Below are 17,169 nucleotides of genomic sequence, written 5' to 3'. Positions count from 1 at the left end.
TATGGGTTGTATTTACAATGGTGTTTGTTCTCTCTCTAGTGACGTGTCTGTGTGCTGTGGAGGAATGGAGCTGCTCTGACCCTGCAGGGGCCAGTGGGTGTCTAGAGCCTGCAGGGGGGTGTCTGGAGCTGGGCTAGAGCCTGCAGGGGGGTGTCTGGAGCTGGACTAGATTCTGCAGCGGGGTGTCTGGAGCTGGGCTAGAGCCTGACGGTGGCCAGGGTGGTGTATGGAGCTGGGCTAGAGCCTGACGGAGGCTAGGGGGTGTCTGGAGCTGGGCTAGAGCCTGACGGAGGCTAGGGTGTGTCTGGAGCTGGGCTAGAGCCTGACGGTGGCCAGGGTGGTGTATGGAGCTGGGCTAGAGCCTGACGGAGGCTAGGGGGTGTCTGTAGCTGGGCTAGAGCCTGACGGAGGCCAGGAGGTGTCTGGAGCTGGGCAAGAGCCTGACGGAGGCTGCATGGAGGCAGGCAGAGACTGGCATTCAACACAAGCTCCAGAAGGGGAGCCAAGCTCACAGCTCACAGCACACAGCTCACAGCACACAGCATACAACACAGAGCATCACTGGATATGCACGCAGCACACACACACCCACGCATCCTCGTCCTCCTCCTCCTCCTCTGCCTCCTCCTCCTCCTCCGCCTCCTCCTCCTCCTCCTCTGCTTCCTGTCTCCTACCGGCTGCCTGGTTCCCTTTCTCCACCAGGGAGGGCTGTGTGTTCACGGTAAGCATCACAATCCTCCTCCTCCTCCTCCTCCTCCTTCTCCTCCTCCGCCTCCTCCTCCTCCTCCTCCTCCTCTGCCTCCTCCTCCTCCTCCGCCTCCTCCTCCTCCTCCTCTGCTTCCTGTCTCCTACCGGCTGCCTGGTTCCCTCTCTCCACCAGGGAGGGCTGTGTGTTCACGGTAAGCGTCACAATCCTGCTCTTCCTTCATCTCAACTGGATTTTCCCTCTCTCCTCTTTTGTGCCTCCTCCCTTTTTGTGATGAATCATTATCCTCTCTCTGCCTGTGTTATTTCAGGGATTGTGGGTGCTGCTGTATGTGGAGGCTAGTTAGTCAGGGATTGCATGCAGGCAACCTCCCATCTTTATACTCCATTATCAGAGAGAGCGAGAGAGCGAGAGAGATGAGGGCTGTGACTCAGGGAAGCAGATCTGGCTGTACGGTAGAGACACTAGAGAGATAGACATGCAGGAGACTGTCCTGTGTTCATTTTAGGAGAATGTGCCACAGCTCATAGCAGAAAATGGCGGTTCTAGCACAGTTCCCCAGCTAAGGCAGGCAAGGGAGCAGACAGACAGACAGCGTTCACGTCACATACTGGATCATGGTTTTAAGGTTGGTCTAACTCTAATCATACGCTTGTTTGAGTTCCTGTTGGAGAGAGGTAGAGAGAGAGAGAGAGAGGTAGAGGTATGGCAGAGAATGCTGCAGGGTGGAGCTTTTGCATACCTTCTGCTATCTGTAGGTGTGATGTGTATTTGTGACTGTGATGTGTAACTGTGACTGTGTTGTGTATCTGTGATGTGTATGTGTGACTGTGATGTGTAACTGTGACTGTGTTGTGTATCTGTGATGTGTATGTGTGACTGTGATGTGTAACTGTGACTGTGTTGCGTATCTGTGACTGTGATGTTTAACTGTGACTGTGGTGTGTATCTGTGACTGTGTTGTGTATCTGTGACTGTGATGTGTATCTGTGACTGTGGCGTGTATCTGTGACTGTGATGTGTGTCTGTGACTGTGATGTGTGTCTGTGACTGTGATGTGTGTCTGTCAGATAGCTTGTTGTTCTTCAGTATAATGGTAATGAGGATGCATGTGGGCCTTGTTGTGTGTTAAACCTCTCTGTTAGTAGAAGCTGCCGCAGCATCTCGCTCTCTCTCTATGTAAAACAATATGGGTCCAGCCAGCCAGAGATGTTGGTCGGGTCGCTCCAGTCTCTGCCAGTCAGAGATGTTGGTCGGGTCGCTCCAGTCTCTGCCAGTCAGAGATGTTGGTCGGGTCGCTCCAGTCTCTGCCAGCCAGAGATGTTGGTCGGGTCGCTCCAGTCTCTGCCAGCCAGACATGTTGGTCGGGTCGCTCCAGTCTCTGCCAGCCAGACATGTTGGTCGGGTCGCTCCAGTCTCTGTCAGCCAGAGATGTTGGTCGGGTCGCTCCAGTCTCTGCCAGCCAGACATGTTGGTCGGGTCGCTCCAGTCTCTGCTAGCCAGAGATGTTGGTCGGGTCGCTCCAGTCTCTGTCAGCCAGAGATGTTGGTCGGGCCGCTCCAGTCTCTGCCAGCCAGAGATGTTGGTCGGGTCGCTCCAGTCTCTGCCAGCCAGAGATGATGTAATTATTTTGACAGGTGCAAGATCCAAAACTGCCTGCAATTTGTGTGTTCAAATCGAATCAAACTTTATTTGTCACATGTCGACTTTACAGTGAAACGCTTAGTTACAAGCCCTTAACCAACAGTTAACAGTTCAAGAAGAATTAAGAAAATATTTACAAAATAAACTAAAGTTAAACATTATCAACAAATTAACACAATAAAATAACAATAACGAGGCTATATACAGGGGGTACCGGTACAGAGTCAATGTGGAGGCTATATACAGGGGGTACCGGTACAGAGTCAATGTGGAGGCTATATACAGGGGGTACCGGTACAGAGTCAATGTGGAGGCTATATACAGGGGGTACCGGTACAGAGTCAATGTGGAGGCTATATACAGGGGGTACCGGTACAGAGTCAGTGTGGAGGCTATATACAGGGGGTACCGGTACAGAGTCAATGTGGGGGCTATATACAGGGGGTACTGGTACAGAGTCAATGTGGAGGCTATATACAGGGGGTACCGGTACAGAGTCAATGTGGAGGCTATATACAGGGGGTACTGGTACAGAGTCAATGTGGAGGCTATATACAGGGGGTACCGGTACAGAGTCAATGTTGAGGCTATATACAGGGGGTACCGGTACAGAGTCAATGTGGAAGCTATATACAGGGGGTACCGGTACAGAGTCAGTGTGGAGGCTATATACAGGGGGTACCGGTACAGAGTCAATGTGGAGGCTATATACAGGGGGTACCGGTACAGAGTCAGTGTGGAGGCTATATACAGGGGGTACCGGTACAGAGTCAGTGTGGAGGCTATATACAGGGGGTACCGGTACAGAGTCAGTGTGGAGGCTATATACAGGGGGTACCGGTACAGAGTCAGTGTGGAGGCTCTATACAGAGGGTACCGGTACAGAGTCAATGTGGAGGCTATATAAAGGGGGTACCGGTACAGAGTCAGTGTGGAGGCTATATACAGGGGGTACCGGTACAGAGTCAATGTCGAGGCTTTATACAAGGGGTACCGGTACAGAGTCAGTGTGGAGGCTATATACAGGGGGTAACGGTACAGAGTCAATGTGGAGGCTATATACAGGGGGTACTGGTACAGAGTCAATGTGGAGGCTATATACAAGGGGTACCGGTACAGAGTCAGTGTGGAGGCTATATACAGGGGGTACCGGTACAGAGTCAGTGTGGAGGCTATATACAGGGGGTACCGGTACAGAGTCAGTGTGGAGGCTATATACAGGGGGTACCGGTACAGAGTCAGTGTGGAGGCTATATACAGGGGGTACCGGTACAGAGTCAGTGTGGAGGCTCTATACAGAGGGTACCGGTACAGAGTCAATGTGGAGGCTATATAAAGGGGGTACCGGTACAGAGTCAGTGTGGAGGCTATATACAGGGGGTACCGGTACAGAGTCAATGTCGAGGCTTTATACAAGGGGTACCGGTACAGAGTCAGTGTGGAGGCTATATACAGGGGGTAACGGTACAGAGTCAATGTGGAGGCTATATACAGGGGGTACTGGTACAGAGTCAATGTGGAGGCTATATACAAGGGGTACCGGTACAGAGTCAGTGTGGAGGCTCTATACAGAGGGTACCGGTACAGAGTCAATGTGGAGGCTATATAAAGGGGGTACCGGTACAGAGTCAGTGTGGAGGCTATATACAGGGGGTACCGGTACAGAGTCAATGTCGAGGCTATATACAGGGGGTACCGGTACAGAGTCAGTGTGGAGGCTATATACAGGGGGTACCGGTACAGAGTCAATGTGGAGGCTATATACAGGGGGTACCGGTACAGAGTCAATGTGGAGACTATAGACAGGGGGTACCGGTACAGAGTCAGTGTGCAGGGGTACAAGTTAGTTGAGGTCATTTGTACATCTAGGTACAGTTGAAAACGCACTGTAGTTGTTCAACTAGCCTACCTGGTTAAATAAAAGGTGAAATTAAAGGTGAAATTAAAGGTAGGGGTGGAGTGACTGTGCAAAGATAATAAACAGCGAGTAGCAGCAGTGTACAAAACACATGGGGGGCGGGGTATGATTAATTGTTTAGGAGTCTGATGGCTTCTGGGTAAAAGCTGTTAAGGAGCCTTCTGGTCCTAGACTTGGTGCTCCGGTACCACTTATCGTGCGGTAGCAGAGAACACGGTCTATGACTTTGATGGTCTTTCCGGAGTTTGATAGAATGACACAGCATTTTATATAGGTCCTGGATGGTGACTTATAGCGTGTTAAGGATGTACATATTGTAGTTGTTCTGGGTACGTTCATGTGTGTAGAGACAGCTGAAACATACTGTAGTTGTTCTGGGTATGTTCAGAACAACTCTGTGGTCTCTGTGGTGGAGTAGTTAGTCACCCTTATTACAGAACAACTCTGTGGTCTCTGTGGTGGGGTAGTTAGTCACCCTTATTACAGAACAACTCTGTGGTCTCTGTGGTGGGGTAGTTAGTCACCCTTATTACAGAACAACTCTGTGGTCTCTGTGGTGGAGTAGTTAGTCACCCTTATTACAGAACAACTCTGTGGTCTCTGTGGTGGGGTAGTTAGTCACCCTTATTACAGAACACCTCTGTGGTCTCTGTGGTGAGGTGGTTAGTCACCCTTATTACAGAACAACTCTGTGGTCTCTGTGATGGGGTAGTTAGTCACCCTTATTACAGAACAACTCTGTGGTCTCTGTGATGGGGTAGTTAGTCACCCTTATTACAGAACAACTCTGTGGTAGGGTAGTTAGTCACCCTTAATACAGAACAACTCTGTGGTGAGGTAGTTAGTCACCCTTAATACAGAACAACTCTGTGGTCTCTGTGGTGGGGTAGTTAGTCACCCTTATTACAGAACAACTCTGTGGTCTCTGTGATGGGGTAGTTAGTCACCCTTATAACGTTGTTACGTTACAGCCTTATTCTAAAATTGATTAAATTAAAACGAATCCTCAGCCATATAAACACAATATCCCATAATGACAAAGCAAAAACAGATTTTTAGAAACAGAAATACCTTATTTACATAAGTATTCAGACCCTTTGCTACGAGACACAAAATTGAGCTCAGGTGCATCCTGTTTCCATTGATCATCCTTGAGATGTTTCTACAACTTGATTGGAGTCCACCTGTGGTAAATTCAATTGATTTGGACATAATTTGGAAAGGCACTTACCTGTCTATATAAGGTCCCACAGTTGACAGTGCTTGACAGAGCAAAAACCAAGCCATGAGGTAGAACCCTTTTGGGTTCTAGGTAGAACCCTCTGTAGAAAGAGTTCTACCCTTTTGGGTTCCGTGTAGAACTCTTTCTACAGAGGGTTCTACCTGGAACCCAAAAGGGTTCTACCAGGAACCCAAAAGGGTTCTCATACGAGGACAGACAAAGACCCCTTTTTTTTCTAAGAGTGTAGAACAGGGTTATGGCTTTGAGAATAAGTCAAACTGGGATTAAGGTTTGTATTCATAGTTCAACTATAATGACCAGCAAAACACACCCTTCTCTCTTCTCACCTAAACCAAGAGAAGCATGCTGGTGCCTGGGACGTTTAGATTGTGACAGACACAACACACCTCTCTCTCTTCTCACCTAAACCAAGAGAAGCATGCTGGTGCCTGGGACGTTTAGATTGTGACAGACACAACACACCTCTCTCTCTTCTCACCTAAACCAAGAGAAGCATGCTGGTGCCTGGGACGTTTAGATTGTGACAGACACAACACACCTCTCTCTCTTCTCACCCTAACCAAGAGAAGCATGCTGGTGCCTGGGACGTTTAGATTGTGACAGACACAACACACCTCTCTCTCTTCTCACCTAACCAAGAGAAGCATGCTGGTGCCTGGGACGTTTAGATTGTGACAGACATAACACACCTCTCTCTCTTCTCACCTAAACCAAGAGAAGCATGCTGGTGCCTGGGACGTTTAGATTGTGACAGACACAACACACCTCTCTCTCTTCTCACCTAAACCAAGAGAAGCATGCTGGTGCCTGGGACGTTTAGTTTGTGACGAATGATTTTCTCTTCCCCTCTGCTGTCAGGGTGATATGCTTGTATTTGTGTCTGTAGTTTAGATGTGTAGTTTTAGTTGGTACAGTACAGTACAGCAGTATTAAATGTTGTCAGGGTAATATGCTTGTATTTGTGTCTGTAGTTTAGATGTGTTGTTTTAGTTGGTTCAGTACAGTACAGCAGTATTAAATGCTGTCAGGGTAATATGCTTGTATTTGTGTCTGTAGTTTAGATGTGTAGTTTTAGTTGGTACAGTACAGTACAGCAGTATTAAATGCTGTCAGGGTAATATGCTTGTATTTGTGTCTGTAGTTTAGATGTGTAGTTTTAGTTGGTTCAGTACAGTACAGTACAGCAGTATTAAATGCTGTCAGGGTGATATGCTTGTATTTGTGTCTGTAGTTTAGATGTGTTGTTTTAGTTGGTTCAGTACAGTACAGCAGTATTAAATGCTGTCAGGGTGATATGCTTGTATTTGTGTCTGTAGTTTAGATGTGTAGTTTTAGTTGGTTCAGTACAGTACAGTACAGCAGTATTAAATGCTGTCAGGGTGATATGCTTGTATTTGTGTCTGTAGTTTAGATGTGTAGTTTTAGTTGGTACAGTACAGTACAGCAGTATTAAATGCTGTCAGGGTAATATGCTTGTATTTGTGTCTGTAGTTTAGATGTGTTGTTTTAGTTGGTACAGTACAGTACAGCAGTATTAAATGCTGTCAGGGTGATATGCTTGTATTTGTGTCTGTAGTTTAGATGTGTAGTTTTAGTTGGTTCAGTACAGTACAGCAGTATTAAATGCTGTCAGGGTAATATGCTTGTATTTGTGTCTGTAGTTTAGATGTGTAGTTTTAGTTGGTACAGTACAGTACAGTACAGCAGTATTAAATGCTGTCAGGGTAATATGCTTGTATTTGTGTCTGTAGTTTAGATGTGTTGTTTTAGTTGGTTCAGTACAGTACAGTACAGCAGTATTAAATGTTGTCAGGGTGATATGCTTGTATTTGTGTCTGTAGTTTAGATGTGTAGTTTTAGTTGGTACAGTACAGTACAGCAGTATTAAATGCTGTCAGGGTAATATGCTTGTATTTGTGTCTGTAGTTTAGATGTGTAGTTTTAGTTGGTACAGTACAGTACAGCAGTATTAAATGCTGTCAGGGTGATATGCTTGTATTTGTGTCTGTAGTTTAGATGTGTAGTTTTAGTTGGTTCAGTACAGTACAGCAGTATTAAATGTTGTCAGGGTGATATGCTTGTATTTGTGTCTGTAGTTTAGATGTGTTGTTTTAGTTGGTTCAGTACAGTACAGTACAGCAGTATTAAATGTTGTCAGGGTGATATGCTTGTATTTGTGTCTGTAGTTTAGATGTGTAGTTTTAGTTGGTACAGTACAGTACAGCAGTATTAAATGCTGTCAGGGTAATATGCTTGTATTTGTGTCTGTAGTTTAGATGTGTTGTTTTAGTTGGTTCAGTACAGTACAGCAGTATTAAATGCTGTCAGGGTGATATGCTTGTATTTGTGTCTGTAGTTTAGATGTGTAGTTTTAGTTGGTACAGTACAGTACAGCAGTATTAAATGCTGTCAGGGTAATATGCTTGTATTTGTGTCTGTAGTTTAGATGTGTAGTTTTAGTTGGTACAGTACAGTACAGTACAGCAGTATTAAATGCTGTCAGGGTGATATGCTTGTATTTGTGTCTGTAGTTTAGATGTGTAGTTTTAGTTGGTTCAGTACAGTACAGCAGTATTAAATGTTGTCAGGGTGATATGCTTGTATTTGTGTCTGTAGTTTAGATGTGTAGTTTTAGTTGGTACAGTACAGTACAGCAGTATTAAATGCTGTCAGGGTGATATGCTTGTATTTGTGTCTGTAGTTTAGATGTGTTGTTTTAGTTGGTACAGTACAGTACAGCAGTATTAAATGTTGTCAGGGTGATATGCTTGTATTTGTGTCTGTAGTTTAGATGTGTAGTTTTAGTTGGTACAGTACAGTACAGTACAGCAGTATTAAATGCTGTCAGGGTGATATGCTTGTATTTGTGTCTGTAGTTTAGATGTGTAGTTTTAGTTGGTTCAGTACAGTACAGCAGTATTAAATGTTGTCAGGGTGATATGCTTGTATTTGTGTCTGTAGTTTAGATGTGTAGTTTTAGTTGGTACAGTACAGTACAGCAGTATTAAATGCTGTCAGGGTGATATGCTTGTATTTGTGTCTGTAGTTTAGATGTGTAGTTTTAGTTGGTTCAGTACAGTACAGCAGTATTAAATGCTGTCAGGGTGATATGCTTGTATTTGTGTCTGTAGTTTAGATGTGTAGTTTTAGTTGGTTCAGTACAGCAGTATTAAATGCTGTCAGGGTAATATGCTTGTATTTGTGTCTGTAGTTTAGATGTGTAGTTTTAGTTGGTTCAGTACAGTACAGCAGTATTAAATGCTGTCAGGGTGATATGCTTGTATTTGTGTCTGTAGTTTAGATGTGTAGTTTTAGTTGGTTCAGTACAGTACAGCAGTATTAAATGCTGTCAGGGTGATATGCTTGTATTTGTGTCTGTAGTTTAGATGTGTTGTTTTAGTTGGTTCAGTACAGTACAGCAGTATTAAATGCTGTCAGGGTGATATGCTTGTATTTGTGTCTGTAGTTTAGATGTGTAGTTTTAGTTGGTTCAGTACAGCAGTATTAAATGCTGTCAGGGTAATATGCTTGTATTTGTGTCTGTAGTTTAGATGTGTAGTTTTAGTTGGTTCAGTACAGTACAGCAGTATTAAATGCTGTCAGGGTGATATGCTTGTATTTGTGTCTGTAGTTTAGATGTGTTGTTTTAGTTGGTTCAGTACAGTACAGCAGTATTAAATGCTGTCAGGGTGATATGCTTGTATTTGTGTCTGTAGTTTAGATGTGTAGTTTTAGTTGGTACAGTACAGTACAGCAGTATTAAATGTTGTCAGGGTAATATGCTTGTATTTGTGTCTGTAGTTTAGATGTGTAGTTTTAGTTGGTACAGTACAGTACAGTACAGCAGTATTAAATGCTGTCAGGGTAATATGCTTGTATTTGTGTCTGTAGTTTAGATGTGTAGTTTTAGTTGGTACAGTACAGTACAGCAGTATTAAATGCTGTCAGGGTAATATGCTTGTATTTGTGTCTGTAGTTTAGATGTGTTGTTTTAGTTGGTACAGTACAGTACAGCAGTATTAAATGCTGTCAGGGTGATATGCTTGTATTTGTGTCTGTAGTTTAGATGTGTTGTTTTAGTTGGTTCAGTACAGTACAGCAGTATTAAATGCTGTCAGGGTGATATGCTTGTATTTGTGTCTGTAGTTTAGATGTGTAGTTTTAGTTGGTTCATTACAGTACAGTACAGCAGTATTAAATGCTGTCAGGGTAATATGCTTGTATTTGTGTCTGTAGTTTAGATGTGTAGTTTTAGTTGGTACAGTACAGTACAGCAGTATTAAATGCTGTCAGGGTGATATGCTTGTATTTGTGTCTGTAGTTTAGATGTGTTGTTTTAGTTGGTACAGTACAGTACAGCAGTATTAAATGCTGTCAGGGTGATATGCTTGTATTTGTGTCTGTAGTTTAGATGTGTTGTTTTAGTTGGTTCAGTACAGTACAGCAGTATTAAATGCTGTCAGGGTGATATGCTTGTATTTGTGTCTGTAGTTTAGATGTGTAGTTTTAGTTGGTTCAGTACAGTACAGCAGTATTAAATGTTGTCAGGGTGATATGCTTGTATTTGTGTCTGTAGTTTAGATGTGTAGTTTGAGTTGGTACAGTACAGTACAGCAGTATTAAATGCTGTCACGGTGATATGCTTGTATTTGTGTCTGTAGTTTAGATGTGTAGTTTTAGTTGGTTCAGTACAGTACAGTACAGCAGTATTAAATGCTGTCAGGGTGATATGCTTGTATTTGTGTCTGTAGTTTAGATGTGTTGTTTTAGTTGGTACAGTACAGTACAGCAGTATTAAATGTTGTCAGGGTAATATGCTTGTATTTGTGTCTGTAGTTTAGATGTGTAGTTTTAGTTGGTACAGTACAGTACAGCAGTATTAAATGCTGTCAGGGTGATATGCTTGTATTTGTGTCTGTAGTTTAGATGTGTTGTTTTAGTTGGTACAGTACAGTACAGCAGTATTAAATGTTGTCAGGGTAATATGCTTGTATTTGTGTCTGTAGTTTAGATGTGTAGTTTTAGTTGGTACAGTACAGTACAGCAGTATTAAATGCTGTCAGGGTGATATGCTTGTATTTGTGTCTGTAGTTTAGATGTGTAGTTTTAGTTGGTTCAGTACAGTACAGCAGTATTAATTGCTGTCAGGGTAATATGCTTGTATTTGTGTCTGTAGTTTAGATGTGTAGTTTTAGTTGGTACAGTACAGTACAGTACAGCAGTATTAAATGCTGTCAGGGTAATATGCTTGTATTTGTGTCTGTAGTTTAGATGTGTAGTTTTAGTTGGTACAGTACAGTACAGTACAGCAGTATTAAATGCTGTCAGGGTAATATGCTTGTATTTGTGTCTGTAGTTTAGATGTGTTGTTTTAGTTGGTACAGTACAGTACAGCATTATTAAATGTTTGCATGGCTGGCATTATGAATAAATATAAAATGAGGAACCTTCCTCCCACGACAGGATCCCAGGGAGACATGCTCATTAAACAAACGCTGTATCAGCTAGCCTGACACACACACACACACACACACACACACACACACACACTCACATCTCTCTCTCTACTGCACCTGCTGTCTCAACCTCTGAATGCTCGGCTATGAAAAACCAACTGACAACTGTTAGACTAGCTAACAGTGTGTTCAGAGGTGTTAGACTAGCTAACAGTGTGTTCAGAGATTTTAGACTAGCTAACAGTGTGATCAGAGCTGGTAAACTACCTAGCAGTGTGATCAGAGGTTTTAGACTAGCTAGCAGTGTGATCAGAGCTGGTAAACTACCTAGCAGTGTGATCAGAGGTTTTAGACTAGCTAGCAGTGTGATCAGAGGTTTTAGACTAGCTAGCAGTGTGTTCAGAGGTTTTAGACTAGCTAGCAGTGTGTTCAGAGGTTTTAGACTAGCTAGCAGTGTGATCAGAGCTGGTAAACTATCTAGCAGTGTGATCAGAGGTTTTAGACTACCTAGCAGTGTGATCAGAGGTTTTAGACTAGATAGCAGTGTGATCAGAGGTTTTAGACTAGCTAGCAGTGCTAGCAGCTAGCAGTGTGATCAGAGGTTTTAGACTAGATAGCAGTGTGATCAGAGGTTTTAGACTACCTAGCAGTGTGATCAGAGGTTTTAGACTAGCTAGCAGTGCTAGCAGCTAGCAGTGTGATCAGAGGTTTTAGACTAGCTAGCAGTGTGATCAGAGGTTTTAGACTACCTAGCAGTGTGATCAGAGGTTTTAGACTAGCTAGCAGTGCTAGCAGCTAGCAGTGTGATCAGTGGTCTTAGACTAGCTAGCAGGTGTTAGACTAGGTATCAGGTGTTAGACTAGGTATCAGGTGTTAGACTAGGTATCAGGTGTTAGACTAGGTATCAGGTGTTAGACTAGGTATCAGGTGATAGACTAGGTATCAGGTGTTAGACTAGGTATCAGGTGTTAGACTAGGTATCAGGTGTTAGACTAGGTATCAGGTGTTAGACTAGGTATCAGGTGATAGACTAGGTATCAGGTGTTAGACTAGGTATCAGGTGTTAGACTAGGTATCAGGTGATAGACTAGGTATCAGATGTTAGACTAGGTATCAGGGGATAGACTAGGTATCAGGTGATAGACTAGGTATCAGGTGATAGACTAGGTATCAGGTGTTAGACTAGGTATCAGGGGATAGACTAGGTATCAGGGGATAGACTAGGTATCAGATGTTAGACTAGGTATCAGGGGATAGACTAGGTATCAGGGGATAGACTAGGTATCAGGTGATAGACTAGGTATCAGGTGTTAGACTAGGCATCAGATGTTAGACTAGGAATCAGATGATAGACTAGGTATCAGAAGTTAGACTAGGTATCAGGGGATAGACTAGGTATCAGGTGATAGACTAGGTATCAGATGTTAGACTAGGTATCAGGGGATAGACTAGGTATCAGGTGATAGACTAGGTATCAGGTGATAGACTAGGTATCAGATGATAGACTAGGTATCAGATGTTAGACTAGGTATCAGGGGATAGACTAGGTATCAGGTGATAGACTAGGTATCAGGGGATAGACTAGGTATCAGGTGTTAGACTAGGAATCTGTGTGATCAGAGGTGTTAGACTAGGTTTCAGATGTTAGACTAGGTATCAGGTGTTAGACTAGGTATCAGGTGATAGACTAGGTATCAGGTGATAGACTAGGTATCAGGTGATAGACTAGGTATCAGGTGTTAGACTAGGTATCAGGTGTTAGACTAGGAATCAGGTGTTAGACTAGGTATCAGGTGATAGACTAGGTATCAGGTGTTAGACTAGGTATCAGGTGTTAGACTAGGTATCAGAAGTTAGACTAGGTATCAGATGATAGACTAGGTATCAGATGTTAGACTAGGTATCAGGGGATAGACTAGGTATCAGGTGTTAGACTAGGTATCAGGTGATAGACTAGGTATCAGATGTTAGACTAGGTATCAGGGGATAGACTAGGTATCAGGTGTTAGACTAGGTATCAGGTGATAGACTAGGTATCAGGTGATAGACTAGGTATCAGGTGATAGACTAGGTATCAGGGGATAGACTAGGTATCAGGTGTTAGACTAGGAATCTGTGTGATCAGAGGTGTTAGACTAGGTTTCAGATGTTAGACTAGGTATCAGGTGTTAGACTAGGTATCAGGTGATAGACTAGGCATCAGATGTTAGACTAGGAATCAGATGATAGACTAGGTATCAGAAGTTAGACTAGGTATCAGATGATAGACTAGGTATCAGATGTTAGACTAGGTATCAGGGGATAGACTAGGTATCAGGTGATAGACTAGGTATCAGGGGATAGACTAGGTATCAGGTGTTAGACTAGGTATCAGGTGATAGACTAGGTATCAGGGGATAGACTAGGTATCAGGTGTTAGACTAGGAATCTGTGTGATCAGAGGTGTTAGACTAGGTTTCAGATGTTAGACTAGGTATCAGGTGTTAGACTAGGTATCAGGTGATAGACTAGGCATCAGATGTTAGACTAGGAATCAGATGATAGACTAGGTATCAGAAGTTAGACTAGGTATCAGATGATAGACTAGGTATCAGATGTTAGACTAGGTATCAGGGGATAGACTAGGTATCAGGTGATAGACTAGGTATCAGGGGATAGACTAGGTATCAGGTGTTAGACTAGGAATCTGTGTGATCAGAGGTGTTAGACTAGGTTTCAGATGTTAGACTAGGTATCAGGTGTTAGACTAGGTATCAGGTGATATAATAGGTATCAGATGTTAGACTAGGTATCAGGTGATAGACTAGGTATCAGGTGATAGACTAGGTATCAGGGGATAGACTAGGTATCAGGTGATAGACTAGGTATCAGGTGTTAGACTAGGTATCAGGGGATAGACTAGGTATCAGGTGATATAATAGGTATCAGATGTTAGACTAGGTATCAGGTGTTAGACTAGGTATCAGGGGATAGACTAGGTATCAGGGGATAGACTAGGTATCAGGTGATATAATAGGTATCAGATGTTAGACTAGGTATCAGGTGATAGACTAGGTATCAGGTGATAGACTAGGTATCAGGGGATAGACTAGGTATCAGGTGTTAGACTAGGTATCAGGTGATAGACTAGGTATCAGGTGATAGACTAGGTATCAGGTGATAGACTAGGTATCAGGTGTTAGACTAGGTATCAGGTGTTAGACTAGGTATCAGGTGTTAGACTATGTATCAGGTGATAGACTAGGTATCAGGGGATAGACTAGGTATCAGGTGATAGACTAGGTATCAGGTGATAGACTAGGTATCAGGTGTTAGACTAGGTATCAGGTGTTAGACTAGGTATCAGGTGATAGACTAGGTATCAGGTGATAGACTAGGTATCAGGTGATAGACTAGGTATCAGGTGTTAGACTAGGTATCAGGGGATAGACTAGGTATCAGGTGATATAATAGGTATCAGATGTTAGACTAGGTATCAGGTGTTAGACTAGGTATCAGGGGATAGACTAGGTATCAGGGGATAGACTAGGTATCAGGTGATATAATAGGTATCAGATGTTAGACTAGGTATCAGGTGATAGACTAGGTATCAGGTGATAGACTAGGTATCAGGGGATAGACTAGGTATCAGGTGTTAGACTAGGTATCAGGTGATAGACTAGGTATCAGGTGATAGACTAGGTATCAGGTGATAGACTAGGTATCAGGTGTTAGACTAGGTATCAGGTGTTAGACTAGGTATCAGGTGTTAGACTATGTATCAGGTGATAGACTAGGTATCAGGGGATAGACTAGGTATCAGGTGATAGACTAGGTATCAGGTGATAGACTAGGTATCAGGGGATAGACTATGTATCAGGGGATAGACTATGTATCAGGGGATAGACTAGGTATCAGGTGATAGACTAGGTATCAGGGGATAGACTAGGTATCAGGTGATAGACTAGGTATCAGGTTTTAGACTAGTTATCAGGTGATAGACTAGGTATCAGGTGATAGACTAGGTATCAGGGGATAGACTAGGTATCAGGGGATAGACTAGGTATCAGGGGATAGACTAGGTATCAGGTGATAGACTAGGTATCAGGTGATAGACTAGGTATCAGGGGATAGACTAGGTATCAGGGGATAGACTAGGTATCAGGTGATAGACTAGGTATCAGGTTTTAGACTAGTTATCAGGTGATAGACTAGGTATCTGTGTGATCAGAGGTGTTAGACTAGGTATCCAGGGTGTTTGTGTCCCAAATGGCACCCTATTCCCTATATAGTGCACTACTTTAGACCAGGACCCTATAGCACTACTATCTCCATAGGGCTCTGGCCAAAAGTAGCACTCAAGATAGTGTGCTAATTCCCAATCTTGTCCTCAAACCATCACCTTATCATTTATGTACTCAAGGTAAGTCAGTTAAGAACAAATTCTTATTTACAATGACCGCCTATCGGGGAACAGTGGGTTAAACTGCCTTGTTCAGGGGCAGAATGACAGATCGAATGTCAGCTCTGAGATTCGATCTAGCAACCTTTCCGTTACTTTCTCTGTATTCCTCCTCTCTGTATCCCTCCTCTCTGTATCCCTCCTCTCTGTATTCCTCCTCTGTATCCCTCCTCTCTGTATCCCTCCACTCTGTATCCCTCCTCTCTGTATCCCCCCTCTCTGTATCCCTCCTCTCCTGCTCTGTCTGTCAGAGGTCAGGGTTTGTGAAGGGGAATAGTCACATCTGTTACGTGGACTAGATTGTGACAGTACTGGCCTGGTGGGCACTGGGACACAGTAGCATTGGCACGAACACTGTCTGTCTGAGATACAGAACAGCCCAGGGGATATGGTACAGCTTCGCTTTGTCCAGGAATTAAATGTTTCCCGTCCAATGTCCAATTGTACTGTATTCCTGCGCTGTCAGACAGCTAGTGTTTTGGTAACTGTCAGATCAAAATGTCTTCTCTTTAGGAATATTGTTGCCAACTTGCTGTAGTTATACTTTTATTTACATTTTTTCTGGATATTTCTTCACTGAAGGTTGAGCGTTCAAATCGTTCTTATTGAATGTCAGTACACTGCTCGCTTCTCTGCTGTGGCGTGAGAGATATTCCCAGTGGTCCAGAGATACGTTATTACTCAATGTGGCCGATATTACAATATTATAGTTGTTACAGTGTTAGAGGCTCACACATCATTTCTCATACGACATGACAAGGGTTTCTCTAGTGAATGAGACTACACCCTCTCCCTCTTCCCCCCCCCCCCCCTCTCTCTCTCTCTCTCTCTCTCTCTCTCTCTCTCTCTCTCTCTCTCTCTCTGTGTGTCTCTCGCTCTCTAGAAAGCTATCTATCTCTCTATCATTCCCTCCCTCCCTCTCTTTCTCTCTCTGTTTCTCTGTGTCTCTGTGTCTGTCTCTCCCCTCTCTATCTCTCTCTCTCTCTCTCTCTCTCTCTCTCTCTCTCTCTCTCTCTCTCCCCCCCCCCCTCTCTCTCCCCCTCTCTATCTCCCCCTCTCTCTATCTCCCTACCTCCCTCTATTTCCCTGTTCCTGCTCTGTCACTGTGATGGATGAGTGTCTCTACTGTCTGTTCTGTAAGGAGATGATCCAGAGAGAAGCCCAGGCTGTTGAACTGTTTGCTGACTTTACATACCACGGTTTTGGGGAGAAAGCTATATTCTAGATGTGTTTGTTTCTAGTTCATTTAAATCTCTTTGCTGGTGGATTTGGTATTTATGCAGCAGTCTGTCACAACAGACTCATTTCCCAGTAGTTTAAAATGTATTGTTTTAGTGATCGTTTCTCTGTCTTTTTGGTGGGGATGTGAACTGCTCAAACTGTCTGTTATATTCTGTGGTCAGTCCTTCAAATGTCATCATATTTCTTTTACATTTATTTAACTAGGCAAGTCAGTTAAGAACAAATTCTTATTTTCAAAGACGGCCTAGGAACAGTGGGTTAACTGCCTGTTCAGGGGCATGAACATATATGAACATGTGTCCTGTAGAATCATGACAATTCACAGGTTTTGCACCTCTCTCTCTCTCTCTCTCTCGATTCTTGTGGGTCCAGTCTGGACTGGCTCATGTATAATTCAACTAGCGTGCTGGTCGGGTAGAGAGAGAGTTGTGGCTTGGAAACGTGTCACTGTATTGGATTTCTCAACACAACAAAGTGGCTGTGTTTAATGTAGTCCTCATGTATCCGGGTCTGTGTATT

General features: G+C 43.5%; 1 protein-coding gene across 8 annotated transcripts in view; it reads left to right on the top strand.

Moving 5' to 3' along the window:
* Nucleotides 1-1,048: 1,048 nt before the first annotated feature.
* Nucleotides 1,049-17,169, top strand: part of LOC110516041 (Janus kinase and microtubule interacting protein 3) — an 89,450-nt gene continuing 73,329 nt past the window's right edge. For all 8 annotated transcript variants that reach the window (XM_036988645.1, XM_036988648.1, XM_036988643.1 and 5 more), the window contains exon 1: nt 1,049-1,334. The gene's annotated coding sequence lies outside the window, so the exon portion shown is untranslated. The remainder of the gene's footprint in view (nt 1,335-17,169) is intronic.

Source organism: Oncorhynchus mykiss, chromosome 1 (assembly GCF_013265735.2).
Source record: "Oncorhynchus mykiss isolate Arlee chromosome 1, USDA_OmykA_1.1, whole genome shotgun sequence".
Lineage (NCBI taxonomy): Eukaryota > Metazoa > Chordata > Actinopteri > Salmoniformes > Salmonidae > Oncorhynchus > Oncorhynchus mykiss.
This window is presented reverse-complemented; position numbering and strand designations above follow the sequence as displayed.